The 16,302-nt window shown below is 40.3% G+C and overlaps 2 protein-coding genes across 18 annotated transcripts in view; one reads left to right on the forward strand and one right to left on the reverse strand.

Moving 5' to 3' along the window:
- The window catches only part of LRRFIP1 (LRR binding FLII interacting protein 1), a 244,359-nt gene that overhangs the window by 183,468 nt on the left and 44,589 nt on the right, over positions 1–16,302 (reverse strand). The gene's annotated exons all lie outside the window — the stretch shown is intronic.
- The window catches only part of RAB17 (RAB17, member RAS oncogene family), a 269,538-nt gene continuing 253,599 nt past the window's right edge, over positions 364–16,302 (forward strand). For both annotated transcript variants that reach the window (XM_053698850.1, XM_053698851.1), the window contains exon 1: positions 364–581. The gene's annotated coding sequence lies outside the window, so the exon portion shown is untranslated. The remainder of the gene's footprint in view (positions 582–16,302) is intronic.

Here is a 16,302-nt window from a genome sequence, read left to right on the forward strand (position 1 = left end):
AATCGCCTATATTTTCAGTTTCTATTCTAGCACACTTTTTAATGAAGTTTTTAATTTTTTTTATTTTATCTACATATATTTGGATATTTCCATAATATCACTTCTATTCTTTACACATCCCTGTGAAGTTAGCATAATAAAGTCCTTCCTTATAAGATTTCTTTAGACCATGCATCAGTTTGCTAGAACTGCTTTGAACAGCACCTAATTTATATAAGGCTTCTTGAAGATTTAGCCTCTAGAAACGTATAACATGTTCTGACTGACTCGTGATCTATATAGTGCCACGGGCAACAATGTTTTCTGCTACTAATAACACTTCCTATACAAACCAGCGTAATTCAGACTTCTACTACTGCTTTGTCTGTTAACATTTAATCATCTGAAATATATCTGAATACCTTTCATTTGCTTTTAAGAAAATACAATCAAGTCTGTATCAGGGTCAGCACAAAGGTTGTATAGCCAGTGCAGAACGGCCGGACCCTACAAAAGCAGGGGCCCATGTCTACACCTCTCCCTGCTCTTACACTTCAAGTCTCCGTATGTGATACAACAGAAGCAGGACAGCGCTGCCAAAGGTAAGGGGCTGCAGGGGCTATGCACTGATCTGAGGCCTAGTCTGGGTACACACAATGACAAATGATAATGTATTGGTGTGATCCCTTTGTCTAGCCTCCAATGACAGCTCAGTTATTTTGGGAAGGAACAGCTGAAGCTGGGAGTGTAGGCTTAGCTCAGGTCAGTTTAAACAATTCTTTCCTACACACACATAACACAATAATACAAATACAGTCTCCAGCACAGCACAGGACAAGTAACAGTAAGATGCTGATTTGGGGTACACTGCAATAAATAAGCATTATGGTACAGATGTTAATATACTGTGTAATAATGTACAGGTGTAATGCAAAGTTACTAGGTAGATTGTATGTGTGTGTATATATATATATATATATATATATATATATATATATATAGTTAATGAGGATGATTGGCACTAGAATTCATAAGACTCAGTTTTTACTCACTTACTTTTGTAAATAAATATGTAGATGTGTAGTGCACAGAGGTATATTTGTATGAATATATACAAAAGAAAGAAGAAAACCATCAGTTGGTGGTATACCCTTTCCTGGCACGTAAACCTTATACAGTCATGACTGTATAAGGTTTAAGTGCCAGGAAAGGGTATACTTAAGCCACCAGTGGGAGACATACTCTTATGCCACCAACTGATGTTTTTCTTCTTTCTTTTGTATATAACATAATTTATGCTTACCTGATAAATTTATTTCTCTTGTAGTGTAGTCAGTCCACAGGTCATCCATTACTTATGGAATATATCTCTTCCTAACAGGAAGCTGCAAGAGGATCACCCAGCAGAGCTTGCTACATAGCTCCTCCCCTCACATGTCATATTCAGTCATTCGACCAAAGCAGACGAGAAAGGAGAAACCATAGGGTGCAGTGGTGACTGGAGTTTAATTAAAATTTAGGTCTGCCTTAAAGACAGGGCGGGCCGTGGACTGACTACACTACAAGAGAAATAAATTTATCAGGTAAGCATAAATTATGTTTTCTCTTGTTAAGTGTAGTCAGTCCACGGGTCATCCATTACTTATGGAATACCAATACCAAAGCTAAAGTACACGGATGAAGGGAGGGACAAGGCAGGAACATTAAACAGAAGGAACCACTGCCTGAAGTACCTTTCTCCCAAAAATAGCCTCCGAAGAAGCAAAAGTGTCAAATTTGTAAAATTTTGAAAAGGTGTGAAGCGAAGACCAAGTCGCAGCCTTGCAAATCTGTTCAACAGAGGCCTCATTTTTAAAGGCCCAGGTGGAAGCCACAGCTCTAGTAGAATGAGCTGTAATCCTTTCAGGAGGCTGCTATCCAGCAGTCTCATAGGCTAAACGTATTATGCTACGAAGCCAAAAAGAGAGAGAGGTAGCCGAAGCCTTTGACCTCTTCTCTGTCCAGAGTAAACGACAAACAGGGAAGAAGTTTGACGAAAATCTTTAGTTGCCTGTAAATAGAACTTCAGGGCACGGACTACGTCCAAATTATGCAAAAGTCGTTCCTTCTTTGAAGAAGGGTTAGGACACAGTGATGGAACAACAATCTCTTGATTGATATTCCTGTTAGTAACTACCTTAGGTAAGAACCCAGGTTTAGTACGCAGAACTACCTTGTCTGAATGAAAAATCAGATAAGGAGAATCACAATGTAAGGCAGATAACTCAGAGACTCTTCGAGCCGAGGAAATAGCCATCAAAAACAAAACCTTCCAGGATAACAGCTTGATATCAATGGAATGAAGGGGTTCAAATGGAACGCCTTGAAGAACATTAAGAACTAAGTTTAAGCTCCAAGGCGGAGCAACAGTCTTAAACACAGGCTTAATCCTAGTTAAAGCCTGACAAAAAACCTGAACGTCTGGAACTTCAGTCAGACGTTTGTGTAGAAGAATAGACAGAGCAGAAATCTGTCCCTTTAACGAACTAGCAGATAAGCCCTTTTCTAATCCCTCTTGTAGAACGGACAATATCCTAGGAATCCTAACCTTACTCCATGAGTAACTCTTGGATTCGCACCAATATAAATATTTACGCCATATCTTATGGTAAATTTTTCTGGTAACAGGCTTCCTAGCCTGTATTAAGGTATCAATAACCGACTCCGAGAAGCCACGCTTTGATAGAATCAAGCGTTCAATCTCCATGCAGTCAGCCTCAGAGAAATTAGATTTGGATGTTTGAAAGGACCCTGAATTAGAAGGTCCTGTCTCAGAGGTAGAGACCACGGTGGACAGGACGACATGTCCACTAGGTCTGCATACCAGGTCCTGCGTGGCCACGCAGGCGCTATCAGAATCACCGAAGCTCTCTCCTGTTTGATCTTGGCAATCAAACGAGGAAGCATCGGGAATGGTGGAAACACATAAGCCATGTTGAAGACCCAAGGGGCTGTCAGAGCATCTATCAGCACCGCTCCCGGGTCCCTGGACCTGGATCCGTAACAAGGAAGCTTGGCGTTCTGGCGAGACGCCATGAGATCCAGATCTGGTTTGCCCCAGCGAAGAATCAGTTGAGCAAAGACCTCCGGATGAAGTTCCCACTCCCCCGGATGAAAAGTCTGGCGACTTAGAAAATCCGCCTCCCAGTTCTCTACGCCTGGGATGTAAATCGCTGACAGGTGGCAAGAGTGAGACTCTGCCCAGCGAATTATATTTGAGACTTCCAACATAGCTAGGGAACTTCTGGTTCCCCCTTGATGGTTGATGTAAGCCACAGTCGTGATGTTGTCCGACTGAAATCTGATGAACCTCAGAGTTGCTAACTGAGGCCAAGCTAGGAGAGCATTGAATATTGCTCTTAATTCCAGAATATTTATTGGGAGGAGTTTCTCCTCCTGAGTCCATAATCCCTGAGCTTTCAGGGAGTTCCAGACTGCGCCCCAGCCTAGAAGGCTGGCGTCTGTTGTTACAATCGTCCAATCTGGCCTGCGAAAGGTCATCCCCTTGGACAGATGTGGCCGAGAGAGCCACCATAGAAGAGAATCTCTGGTCTCTTGATCCAGACTTAGTAGGGGGGACAAATCTGAGTAATCCCCGTTCCACTGACTTAGCATGCACAATTGCAGCGGTCTGAGATGCAGGCGCGCAAATGGTACTATGTCCATTGCCGCTACCATTAAGCCGATTACTTCCATGCACTGAGCTACTGACGGGTGTGGAATGGAATGAAGGACATGGCAAGCATTTAGAAGTTTTGATAACCTGGCCTCTGTCAGGTAAATTTTCATCTCTACAGAATCTATAAGAGTCCCTAGAAAGGGAACTCTTGTAAGTGGTAATAGAGAACTCTTTTCCACGTTCACCTTCCACCCATGCGACCTCAGAAATGCCAGAACTATCTCTGTATGAGACTTGGCAGTTTGAAAACTTGACGCTTGTATCAGAATGTCGTCTAGGTACGGAGTCACCGCTATGCCTCGCGGTCTTAGTACCGCCAGAAGTGAGCCCAGAACTTTTGTAAAGATTCTTGGAGCCGTAGCTAATCCGAAGGGAAGAGCTACAAACTGGTAATGCCTGTCTAGGAAAGCAAATCTTAGGTACCGATAATGATCCTTGTGAATCGATATGTGAAGGTAGGCATCCTTTAAATCCACTGTGGTCATGTACTGACCCTCTTGGATCATGGGAAGGATGGTTCGAATAGTTTCCATTTTGAATGATGGAACTCTTAGAAATTTGTTTAGGATTTTTAAGTCCAAGATTGGTCTGAAGGTTCCCTCTTTCTTGGGAACCACAAATAGATTTGAATAGAATCCCTGCCCGTGTTCCGTCCGCGGAACTGGGTGGATCACCCCCATTAGTAAAAGGTCTTGTACACAGCGTAGAAACGCCTCTTTCTTTATTTGGTTTGCTGATAACCTTGAAAGATGAAATCTCCCTCGTGGAGGAGAAGTTTTGAAGTCCAGGAGATATCCCTGAGATATGGACATCTCTTGCCCAAGCCTGGGCGAAGAGAGAAAGTCTGCCCCCCACTAGATCCGTTTCCGGATAGGGGGCCTGGACATCTCTTGCCCAAGCCTGGGCGAAGAGAGAAAGTCTGCCCCCCACTAGATCCGTTTCCGGATAGGGGGCCCTCTCTTCATGCTGTCTTGGGGGCAGCAGCAGGTTTCTTGGCCTGCTTGCCCTTGTTCCAGGACTGGTTAACTTTCCAGCCCTGCCTGTAACGAGCAACAGCTCCTTCCTGTTTTGGAGCGGAGGAAGTTGATGCTGCTCCAGCCTTGAAGTTACGAAAGGCACGAAAATTAGACTGTTTAGCCTTTGATTTGGCCCTGTCCTGAGGTAGAGCATGGCCCTTACCTCCCGTAATGTCAGCTATAATTTCTTTCAAGCCGGGCCAGAATAAGGTCTGCCCTTTGAAAGGAATATTAAGCAATTTAGATTTAGAAGTCACGTCAGCTGACCAGGATTTAAGCCATAGCGCTCTGCGCGCTTGGATGGCGAATCCGGAGTTCTTAGCCGTAAGTTTGGTTAAATGTACGACGGCATCAGAAACAAATGCGTTAGCTAGCTTAAGTGCTTTAAGCTTGTTCATAATTTCATCCAATGGAGCTGTGCGAATGGCCTCTTCCAGAGACTCAAACCAGAATGCCGCCGCAGCAGTGACAGGCGCAATGCATGCAAGGGGCTGTAAGATAAAACCTTCTTGAACAAACATTTTCTTAAGGTAACCCTCTAATTTCTTATCCATTGGATCTGAAAAGGCACATCTATCCTCCACCGGGATAGTGGTACGCTTAGCTAAAGTAGAAACTGCTCCCTCCACCTTAGGGACCGTCTGCCATAAGTCTCGTGTGGTGGCGTCTATAGGAAACATTTTCCTAAATATGGGAGGAGGGGAAAAGGGCACACCAGGTCTATCCCACTCCTTGCTAATAATCTCTGTAAGCCTTTTAGGTATAGGAAACACGTCAGTACACACCGGTACCGCATAGTATCTATCCAACCTACATAATTTTTCTGGAATTGCAACCGTGTTACAATCATTCAGAGCCGCTAATACCTCCCCTAGCAATATGCGGAGGTTCTCAAGCTTAAATTTAAAATTAGAAATCTCTGAATCCAGTCTCCCTGGATCAGATCCGTCACCCACAGAATGAAGCTCTCCGTCTTCACGTTCTGCAAACTGTGACGCAGTATCTGACATGGCTCTCACCTCATCCGCGCGCTCTGTCCTTAACCCAGAGCAATCGCGCTTGCCTCTTAATTCTGGCAATTTAGATAATACTTCTGTCATAACAGTAGCCATGTCTTGCAAAGTGATTTGTAAGGGCCTCCCTGATGTACTTGGCGCCACAAAATCACGCACCTCCTGAGCGGGAGGCGAGTTAGTCGGCATAACTTCCCCCTCGTTGTCTGGTGATAATTTCTTTACATGTAAAGATTGACTTTTATTTAAAGTAGCATCAATGCAATTAGTACATAAATTTCTATTGGGCTCCACATTGGCCTTTAAACATAGTGAACAAAGAGATTCATCTGTGTCAGACATGTTAAAACAGACTAGCAATGAGACTAGCAAGCTTGGAAATACTTTTCTAAATAAGTTTACAAGCAATATAAAAAACGCTACTGTGCCTTTAAGAAGCACAAAAAGCTGTCACAGTTGAAATAACAATGAACCAAAATAGTTATAGCAACCAATTTTTCACAGTAAATGTATTAAGTTAGCAAAGGATTGCACCCACCAGCAAATGGATGATTAACCCCTTAATACCCAAAAACGGATTAACAATTTAATAATTAACGTTTTTCTCACAGTCAAAACACACTGTCACAGGTCTGCTGTGACTGATTACCTCCCTCAAAATGAATTTTGAAGACCCCTGAGCTCTCTAGAGACGATCTGGATCATGGAGGATGAAGTAGACAGATTGTGACTGAATTTTTACTGCGCAAAAAAGCGCTAAAATAGGCCCCTCCCACTCATATTACAACAGTGGGGAAGCTCAGAAAACTGTTTCTATGCAGAAAACAAAGATGGCCATGTGGTAAAAATCATGCCCCAATAAGTTTTATCACCAAGTACCTCACAAAAAACGATTAACATGCCAGTAAACGTTTTAAACATACATTTGAAAAGTTATGAATTGTTATTAATAAGCCTGCTACCAGTCGCTTTTACTGCAGTTAAGGCTCATACATTATTTCAATATTAACAGTATTTTCAGAGTCAATTCCATTCCTTAGAAAAATACATTCAGTGTACACACACTCATCAGCCTAATACCAGTCGCTATCACTGCATTTAAGGCTGAACTTACTTTACATTGGTATCAGCAGTATTTTCTCAGTCAATTCCATTCCTCAGAAAAATAATTACTGCACATACCTCATTTGCAGGGGGGCCCTGCATGCTATTCCCCTTCTCTGAAGTTACCTCACTCCTCAGATGAGAACAGCCAGTGGATCTTAGTTATGTCTGCTACGATCATAGAAAACGCAGGCAGATTCTTCTTCTAATGCTGCCTGAGAATAAACAGCACACTCCGGTGCCATTTAAAATAACAAACTTTTGATTGTAGAAATAAACTAAGTTAAAAAACACCACAGACCTCTCACAGCGACCTATCTAGTTAGGCTGCAAGAGAATGACTGAATATGACATGTGAGGGGAGGAGCTATGTAGCAAGCTCTGCTGGGTGATCCTCTTGCAGCTTCCTGTTAGGAAGAGATATATTCCATAAGTAATGGATGACCCGTGGACTGACTACACTTAACAAGAGAAATATATATATATATATATATATATATATATATATATATATATATATTATAATGTAACTAAGGTAGGCATACAGATTATTATATCCCTTGTGATGTAATTTTAAGCAATTTTCTAATTTACTCCTATTATCAAATTTTCTTTGTTCTCTTGCTATCTTTATTTAAAAAGCAGGAATGTGATGCATAGGAGCCAGACCATTTTTGGTTGAGAACCTGGGTTATGCTTGCTTATTAGTGGGTAAATGTAAGCCTCCAATAAGCAAGCGTTCTCTATGGTGCTGAACCTAAAATGGGCTGGCTGCTAGGATTTACATTCCTACTTTTAAAATAGAGATAGCAAGAGAACGAAGAGAAATTGATAATAGGAGTAAATTAGAAAGTTGATTAAAATGTCATGCTCTATCTGAATCATGAAAGACAAAATTTGGGTTCAGTGTCCCTTTAAATGATATATTTCATATGAAGATTTAATAAAGGCAAACTTGGAGGGGAAAAAAACTCTTGTCACATATATTCCATAAGTATTTCAAGGTGGTCAGGTCAGCCAAAATGTATTGTGTGGAAGTGTGTGCCAGCATGAAGGGGCTGCATACCTGCCATGAGAGGGCACTGCAGGGTCAATACACTGATCACATATCTAATTTGAGAATGTAGGTGTCATTGGGCCAGATTACAAGTGGTGCGTTTAATTTGTAATCTGGCCCATAATTGGGTGTTTATGGACCCATGCATCTGAGTTCTAAGTTGGGCATATACTTTAGCATAATAATTCTGCAGATAACATATATTTTATCTGGAATCTAATTTAGGTATATGTATGGCATAAGCAGGCTACATGTGCCATGCATCAGAACCATGGTCTAATTTAGGAATATTGATGGTATAATGGGCCATACATCTAAAATGGTTTGGAACATTGACTATATTTTGGACCCTGTTTTGTGAATAAAGGTAGACTATAACTGTGACCTAGCCCCATTGTAATAGCTCTCTTTAATGCTTAACATTTTACAGGATTCCTCTTTTCAAACCACCTACTAAAATGAAACCCCTCTCGCAATCATTTCCTAGGTATTTTAAAAACTTAATTATACTTTTTTTTTTTTTTTTTAAAGGAACAGTGTTTATGTAATTTGATGGAGTCTTGTGTACCGATGGAGGATCATGCAGGGGTGTGATATAGCATTAAGTGATGGTCTTTACAGCCAGGTCACAGTCTAGGGTGTTAGGGGGAGATTGTGGTGAGAGCTAGTTTGCAGTCAGGGTTAACAGAAATCTAGGAGAGAAATCTAGGTCATCTGTGGTTGGGGTTCCATTGCGGTGGAGGCCAGGTTGCAAGTTGCTTTTTTGGGGGTTAGTCAATGAATGTGATCATTTCATTTTAAATGTTTGCTTTTCTCTTTGGATAAAAGCTGTTGCTCTTTATGTGCAGCTGGTAAAAAAAATAAAAATAAAATAGCAACAGCTGTGACTGTGAAGTGACAGGATTCTGCAGCATAGGTTATCTGCCGGTAGCAACTCTCATTAAAATGAATAGATCTCACTACAGGCAGTTAACCTATGCTGTCACAGCTGATACTACATTGAAGCAGCAATATTTTTGTATGGCTTGATATTGAATGCTTGTAAGATGTTTATAGTTGTAACTATGTAGTGATCCTTTCTCTAAAATGTGTATTTCACTTGCAATTTAACTCTGTATCTCTTTAAACCATTTCCATTATGGCTAATAAAAAACACATTAAACAAAACAAACCCCAGCAATGATCCCTGAGGGACACCATTAGTGAGTTATGTTTATTATACATATAAATTATTAACAATAAAACACTGCTTCTTATCTTTTAGTGATTACAATATCCAATCAACAACCCTTGAGTCTAAACCCTATGCCCCAAGGTTCTATCTTCACACTAAGGGGCAAAGATACACATGAGAGTGAATTTAATAAAAACTTTACTTTCTGTAGCACAGAAAACTATTTCAGGGAATAAAAATGAAGCTACTATCAGTGATTAATTTATCCTTATAGGTTAAATATTTTCTTTTCGTTATTTTTCTCATAAGGGAAATGGGAAATCTTCCAGTTTAGATGATGTATGGGCTGTCTGACCTTGCACACTACACCTTGTATGTTACACCTTAACTAAAACACCTGGCATTCAATAACACAGAAACACTGTATATTACACCTAACAAATAGATAAGATATGTTAAACTTGGCATAATACAGCTGGTGTTTTAAAACTGGCACAAAAGGCCTTGTATTTTATGTCTGACAAATTATACTGTGTATACTGTAGCTGGTATGCTGTACCTAATGGGACATTCCTGTGTAAGAATAAAATATTCTGCTCCATTAGAACATTTTAGGGCTGATCAACAATGTTGCCTTGGTTTTTTACAAGTAATGAATTTGAGATGTTGTCTGCTATTGTCAGTTTGTTTTTCCAGCAAGCACAATCACAATATGCTTCTGCCAATAATACCCCTCAAGCACAAAAGTGTTACTTCCCAAAAACAACACAAAATAGTTGTTTGTGTGATTAGTATTGAAGTATCTTAATTAAAAATTGGCACGCATAAAGACAAACAAAATGATGATTTCATGGGTTTAGCAAACCAGGTTGATGGGCTTGTATGTCAATTGATCCCTTTTCATGGTGTTTTAATAGTGACATGTGAAAATTAACCTATTGTGCACCAAAGCCATAGAGATATGGGGCATTATGGGTATAATGGGCATGTATTTTTGTTAGGTTATTAATTTAATTAGTGTAAAAGTGCTTATTAATATTTTTTTGTTAAGTTTTTAATTGACTGAGCAGGTAGCATGTGTATATGATTGATGATTTTACTTTGTAACATCATCAAATATGGTGGCGGGTAATGTCAGTGTCATACCGCCTCCTCCGCTCCCTAGTTCTGCCGGCTCCGCTTCTTTGGCCATTGCCATGGCCGCTTGAGGTTGTTATGCAGTGCGCGACGGTGACGTCATCGCTGCAAATGCCGCTCTGTTTGTATTTGTGTGCACTTGTGCGCCCTCTGTGGCTCAAGCCTGCTCCTATTTAAAGTAACCTCCTTCAATCCTTAATAGCCCTAGTATAGGTTGTGCTGTGTGTACTCATGGGTGCTCTTATTCTATTGTATAAAGTTTGGACTGTTTGCCTGCTGCTGAACTCTGCTCTGCCTAAGTGACTACTTTATTACTTAACCCTTTGGCACGCTAAAAGATTGGACTGACTACCTGCTGCTGCACCCTGCTCTGCCTAAAGTGACTATGCTTTTTGCTTAACCCTTGGGCACTCTGAAAGACTGGACTGACTACCTGCTGCTGGACCCTGCTCTGCTGGGGTTTATCAAGTCCTTTTAGCTGTTGAAATTGATAAGTCAAACATTTAACTGTAAATTTACAGTTCCATCAGAAAAACAGGACTGGCACATGTCACATATAGGACCATTTTTCACAAAATCGATAATATAAAAAGTTCTGCTGATAAACAATGAAAATCTCTAGTTGTAATCATGTTGACATTAAAAAGGACTCACCTACAGACATTTACATGCAAAAAATTATAAAATGATGCAATGGGTTAAACACATAGGGCTAGATCACATGTGGAGTGCATCGCAGGGTACATTATCCTTATGACCCTGCACTAAGAATAGCACACAATCTGGAGAATGGTAAAAAAAGGTTTACTAAAAAACACAAAAAACAGGTGGCGCAACTGACGCTGCTATCTCCAAATAAACAGTCCTAGGATCTAGGATATTATAAATAACAATATATTTATTATAAAATACAAAAGATAACATTTTCAAAATTATAATATCCTGGGATTTTTTATTTACATTGGAGTAATTTGGAGATAGCAGCGTCAGTTGCACCACCTGTTTTTTGTGTTTTTTAGTATCAAGACCCTTTTTTAGAGTAAAAGTTTTTTGGGTAGGCCACATTTCCAAATTATCTCTCCTGGATTGATATATCACTTGTACTTCTAACCCTTAAAAAAGGTTTACCTTTGGTTCAGCGAGACTTTGGCATAGTACAACTTCAGCGTACAGCTTGTGGAATAGCCAGAATGAGTTTTCCACCTACCCCCCCTTATATATAATCTTAGATAAGATACTCACCTACACAACCCCCTTAAATGGCAACATGCCCAGAACCCAAGACCTCATATATAGTGCAAGTACCTCACAATATAAATAGAACATGAGATCTGATAAATAAGGTAAGTACCTAGCAACGTGCCTAAAACATGAGACCTCATATACAGGGCCTATGAATACCCAAAAACTCCCCTCGCCCACCGGGCGAGTAAATGACAAAACTTACCAGCCCACAAGAAACTTTAGTCGCCCGTGTGTATCTGCATGTAGTGTGTATATATCTTATGTAAAAAAGGCAATATAAATAGTGTTATTGTAATCCCACAAAGCATTGCAGATAGAGGTTCCAATTTGAATGCCCTGCAAGCTGCTTAATATTTGGGACTTAATAAAAAGGCTTTAACGTTAAAAAATATTTTTCTATCACTAGGTATAAAAAAACAAGGACATTGAGTTTTTTTTTTACTTCAGCATATGTGGGGGGTTATGATTGACTAAGTATATTTAATGCTGCCACCTGTAACATATCTCAGCCTAATGTCACTATCCCTTTAAGAAATCCTTCTCTGACTGCTGCATTTGGGCAGTATTCACATTCAGCTTGCCTGCCTGCCTGATTAATCATTCATGCACCTGATTACCTCAGCCTCTTTTTAAGCCTTCTCAGGTCTAATGTGCCTTGCATTAACATTGAAGTTGTGATCCTGAACAACAGAGGTCTGTGACTGTTTCCTGCATTTCTCTGCTACAAGTTGTCATTGCTGAAATATCCTGCTGCAAATATGTTAACATATTCTGAACTCTGCATCTATGTGTTCAATTAAAAGCTTTCCTGTGATTCTCCAATATATGTTCAAACAGTAATTGATGCCTTAAACTTAACTTTCACCTGTGCTGCTCTGCTAATTACTGACATACAGCTCTTTATAATAATATGTACTGTGAACCTGCAACAAACCAAGTTTGCATCTAAATGCACAAACAGTAATTAATGCCTAAACTTGCAGCTTGTCTAAGTACCTGTGCAGCTGTGCTTTAACTCTGACATACAGCTTTATATAATATTATGTACTGTGAACCTGCAACAATCCTTAGTTTGCATCTAAGTGTCATTCTTTTACCGGATTACTCTGAAGCCTGAACATTCCACTTTGCTATATTTTTCTCTCATTGAATCCTGCAGCTACTTCTATTAACTAACTATAACTCACAGTGAAATCAGAATATATTGTATACAAATGTTGCACTCTCCATTTATTCTACAATAACTTCTAGCAACTATGAATCACAGAATATCATCTATCCACGTCCAGGATACTCTTCCCCGGGTCAGGGGTCGGTGTCTTCAAATCCCTACCACTGCCCCGAGGGTCTGTGTCCTGAGCGCATGTACACCGGATCATGACAGAATGTTAATGCCTAAAAAAGGGATCCGCAGTGGTAGTGGATGCACCGACCCTCAAAGGAAAATAAAAAATTACAACATAACTCAGACCCAAGCAATCCCTAAAGGAAAAACAGAAGATTTTCAAACTTTAAAAAATTTAAAGACACAGTACTCCCATTCTAGACAATCCTCTACTCATGTTCGTGGTTACCATTTTGGTGAAACTGATCCTGAATCTGACTATGAAAATGAAGAGGATTTAACCATAGCTTCAGCAGAAAAAATTCAGGCTTTCAAAGATTTAAAGAGACAGAACCACTTTTCTAAAATGTCATCTGTTCCTCATGTTCGTGATTACCATTTTGGTGAAACTGATTCTGAATCTGACTATGAAAATGAAGAGAATGTATCCATCGATTCAGCAGAAAAAATTCAGATCTTTAAAGATTTAAAGAGACAGAACCACTTTTCTAGAATTTCATCTGTTCCTCATGTTCGTTGTTTCCATTTTGGTGAAACTGATTCTGAGTCTGACTATGTAACTGAAGAGGATGCATTCATAGATTCAGCAGAAAAAATTCAGACCTTTAAAGATTTAAAGAGACAGGACTACTGTTCCAGAATACCATCTACTCCTCCTGTTTGTGATTCCTATCCTGATGATACTGATTCTGAGTCTGTATATGTCAACAAGGAGGATGACTTCACAGATCCAGCTGAATTGGCATTAGACTGGTATGAGCGCAACTTTAATTCGCCACAAACTCAGACAAGACCTCAACCTATTTGCTATAATGACATCCTTGGTTGTTATATTTACAACATGGATGATACAGACAGCTCCCATCATGAAACCTCTCATGGAAATACTGATCTTCCTATTTCTGATATTACCATGGATTCGTTAGATTGGACAGATTCAGAGCTGGAAGAAAGGACATCTGGTTTACAGACTGCTGTTAGGAGTAAAGGTCCTCTCAACTACTATGCTGATTTATCACATCAGAATTATGCATCCAGTGATGAAGAGAATTTCTGTTCTCAACCTTACTACAAGCCACAATGGCAGCAACCTAAGAAGCCTCATACTGGGAAGAAATCTAAGCTCTCTAAGAAAAAGAAGAAGAAAATCCTTCTGCCCACAGAAAATCAGAAGTCCAAAGAGGAAACTCAGCCTGATTCCCCTGTTTTAAATTCTGTTGTACCAGACCCTCTCTTGCCTCCTGACACTGTCAACACCGAGCTGGATGATGTCTATAGTCACTATCAGTCTCTTCTTAAAGCATCTAATGGTATCTCTTCTCAGACTCTACAACAACTACAAAAACTGTTTCCAACTATTGATTTCTTGCATCCCTCTCATGCTGCCTCAATACCTGTAAACCCTGTGCTAGAAGCAAAAGATAATTCTGTTCCAGATATACAACCTTTCAGTTTACCAGAGATAATCCCTGGAGAATTTAGCTCTGATATTCAAACTCAAATAAGCATGCCTGCTGAACTCCAGATAACTTCTCAGTCAGAATCTTGTGTCACAATTCCTCCGCATCTACCTGAGTGTGGCATATTTCAGTACACTTCACCTTCTCAAAATTCTTCTGTTATTGCATCTAAGAAATTGTTTCCCTTGGGAGATACTTTGCATCAACCTACATTTTCTACTACATCAGTTTCCTGTACAGGAATTCCTGATACTCAATCCTGTGAGGACAACTTTGAACCAAGTTCGCAAGTGGACATTCTTGAACCTGAAACTTGTACAAAAGTTCTTCAAGAAGATTCCCCTGTGCCCATTCCTGTTCCTGTTTTCCATGATTATACTACTAAACCTGACATCAAGGTGGACTCTCCTGTTTTTGACCCTGGTATGGGTATTCCTTTGTTTAACCCAGAAATGGGTGTAATAATACTTGATCCTGAAGATAGCCATGCCCTCTACTCAGAAGCGAGTATGGTTCTTGGCTCTAAAGTGGGTCTTGTTAATTCTTCGTTTATGAACCCTGAAGAAAGCCTTGCCCTCTGCTCAGAAGAGAGTATGGTTCCTGGCTCTAAAGTGGGTTCTTTTTCTTTCTCTATAGTTGAACCTTGCCCTGGCATGGGCATTCCTTCACCCGATCCTACTGAGGATATGACTGAACCTTGCCCAGATGTGGGTACTTCTGAACATTGCCCTGGCATGGGCATTCCTTCACCTGATCCTACTGAGGATATTCCTGAACCTTGCCCAGATGTGGGTACTTCTGAACATTGCCCTGGCATGGGCATTCCTTCACCTGATCCTACTGAGGATATTCCTGAACCTTGCCCAGATGTGGGTACTTCTGAACATTGCCCTGGCATGGGCATTCCTTCACCTGATCCTACTGAGGATATGACTGAACCTTGCCCAGATGTGGGTATTCCTGAACCTTGCCCTGGTGTGGACATTCATATACCTATTCTTAGTGAGATCACTTTTGATTCTGAATCCAGTAAGGAGACATTTCATTTTGAATTAGAAGATGGCAAGAACTGGACAAATCTTGCACTCTACACTCCTATCTCCTATTTTGAAGAAAGCCCTGCTATTGCGTTAGAAGTGGCTATAGCTTTTTCTTTTGGAGTATATCTAATCCTCAGCCAAGAGGTTAATTCTGAGGATACTCAAATCTCTGACCCAAAGGTGGTTAATCTGGTTATCAATCCAGAATGCTGCATCTCTATTTCTGAAGCTGAGGAAAGCCTATTCATATCTCTAGGACTGGCTGCCTTTTCATTGGCTATGTACATGGTCATCTATCATGAAGAACATCCACCTGTCTACCCTCAGGATGATTCTGTGGTAGGAAGCTCATTGTATGTTACGTTCATGCATTCTCACGATGACTACAAAAAAGTTGACTTCAAGTTTTGCTCTCATCATTGTCAAGATCTTTTGATACCTGAATTACATGGCCTTTACTTCGTCATTCAACTTTTTCAAGAGATCTCCAACCCTCCTTTCTTGATTTCCGATTGGACTCACTACCTCCATACATTTACTACCGATTCTCCATATCAATTTTGTTCTCTCTCCTTTTGGATTGTATTGGGCGCCCGGAGGTCGCTTTTAAGGAGGGGAATCTGTAACATATCTCAGCCTAATGTCACTATCCCTTTAAGAAATCCTTCTCTGACTGCTGCATTTGGGCAGTATTCACATTCAGCTTGCCTGCCTGCCTGATTAATCATTCATGCACCTGATTACCTCAGCCTCTTTTTAAGCCTTCTCAGGTCTAATGTGCCTTGCATTAACATTGAAGTTGTGATCCTGAACAACAGAGGTCTGTGACTGTTTCCTGCATGAACTTAGCAACTATTCCAAGATACAGCATTTTCTAATTACCTATGCAAAATATCATCAAACCGCAAGTATCAAAAAACAGAATTTATGCTTACCTGATAAATTACTTTCTCCAACGGTGTGTCCGGTCCACGGCGTCATCCTTACTTGTGGGATATTCTCTTCCCCAACAGG

Source organism: Bombina bombina, chromosome 1 (genome assembly GCF_027579735.1).
Source record: "Bombina bombina isolate aBomBom1 chromosome 1, aBomBom1.pri, whole genome shotgun sequence".
In the NCBI taxonomy this organism is placed as follows: domain Eukaryota; kingdom Metazoa; phylum Chordata; class Amphibia; order Anura; family Bombinatoridae; genus Bombina; species Bombina bombina.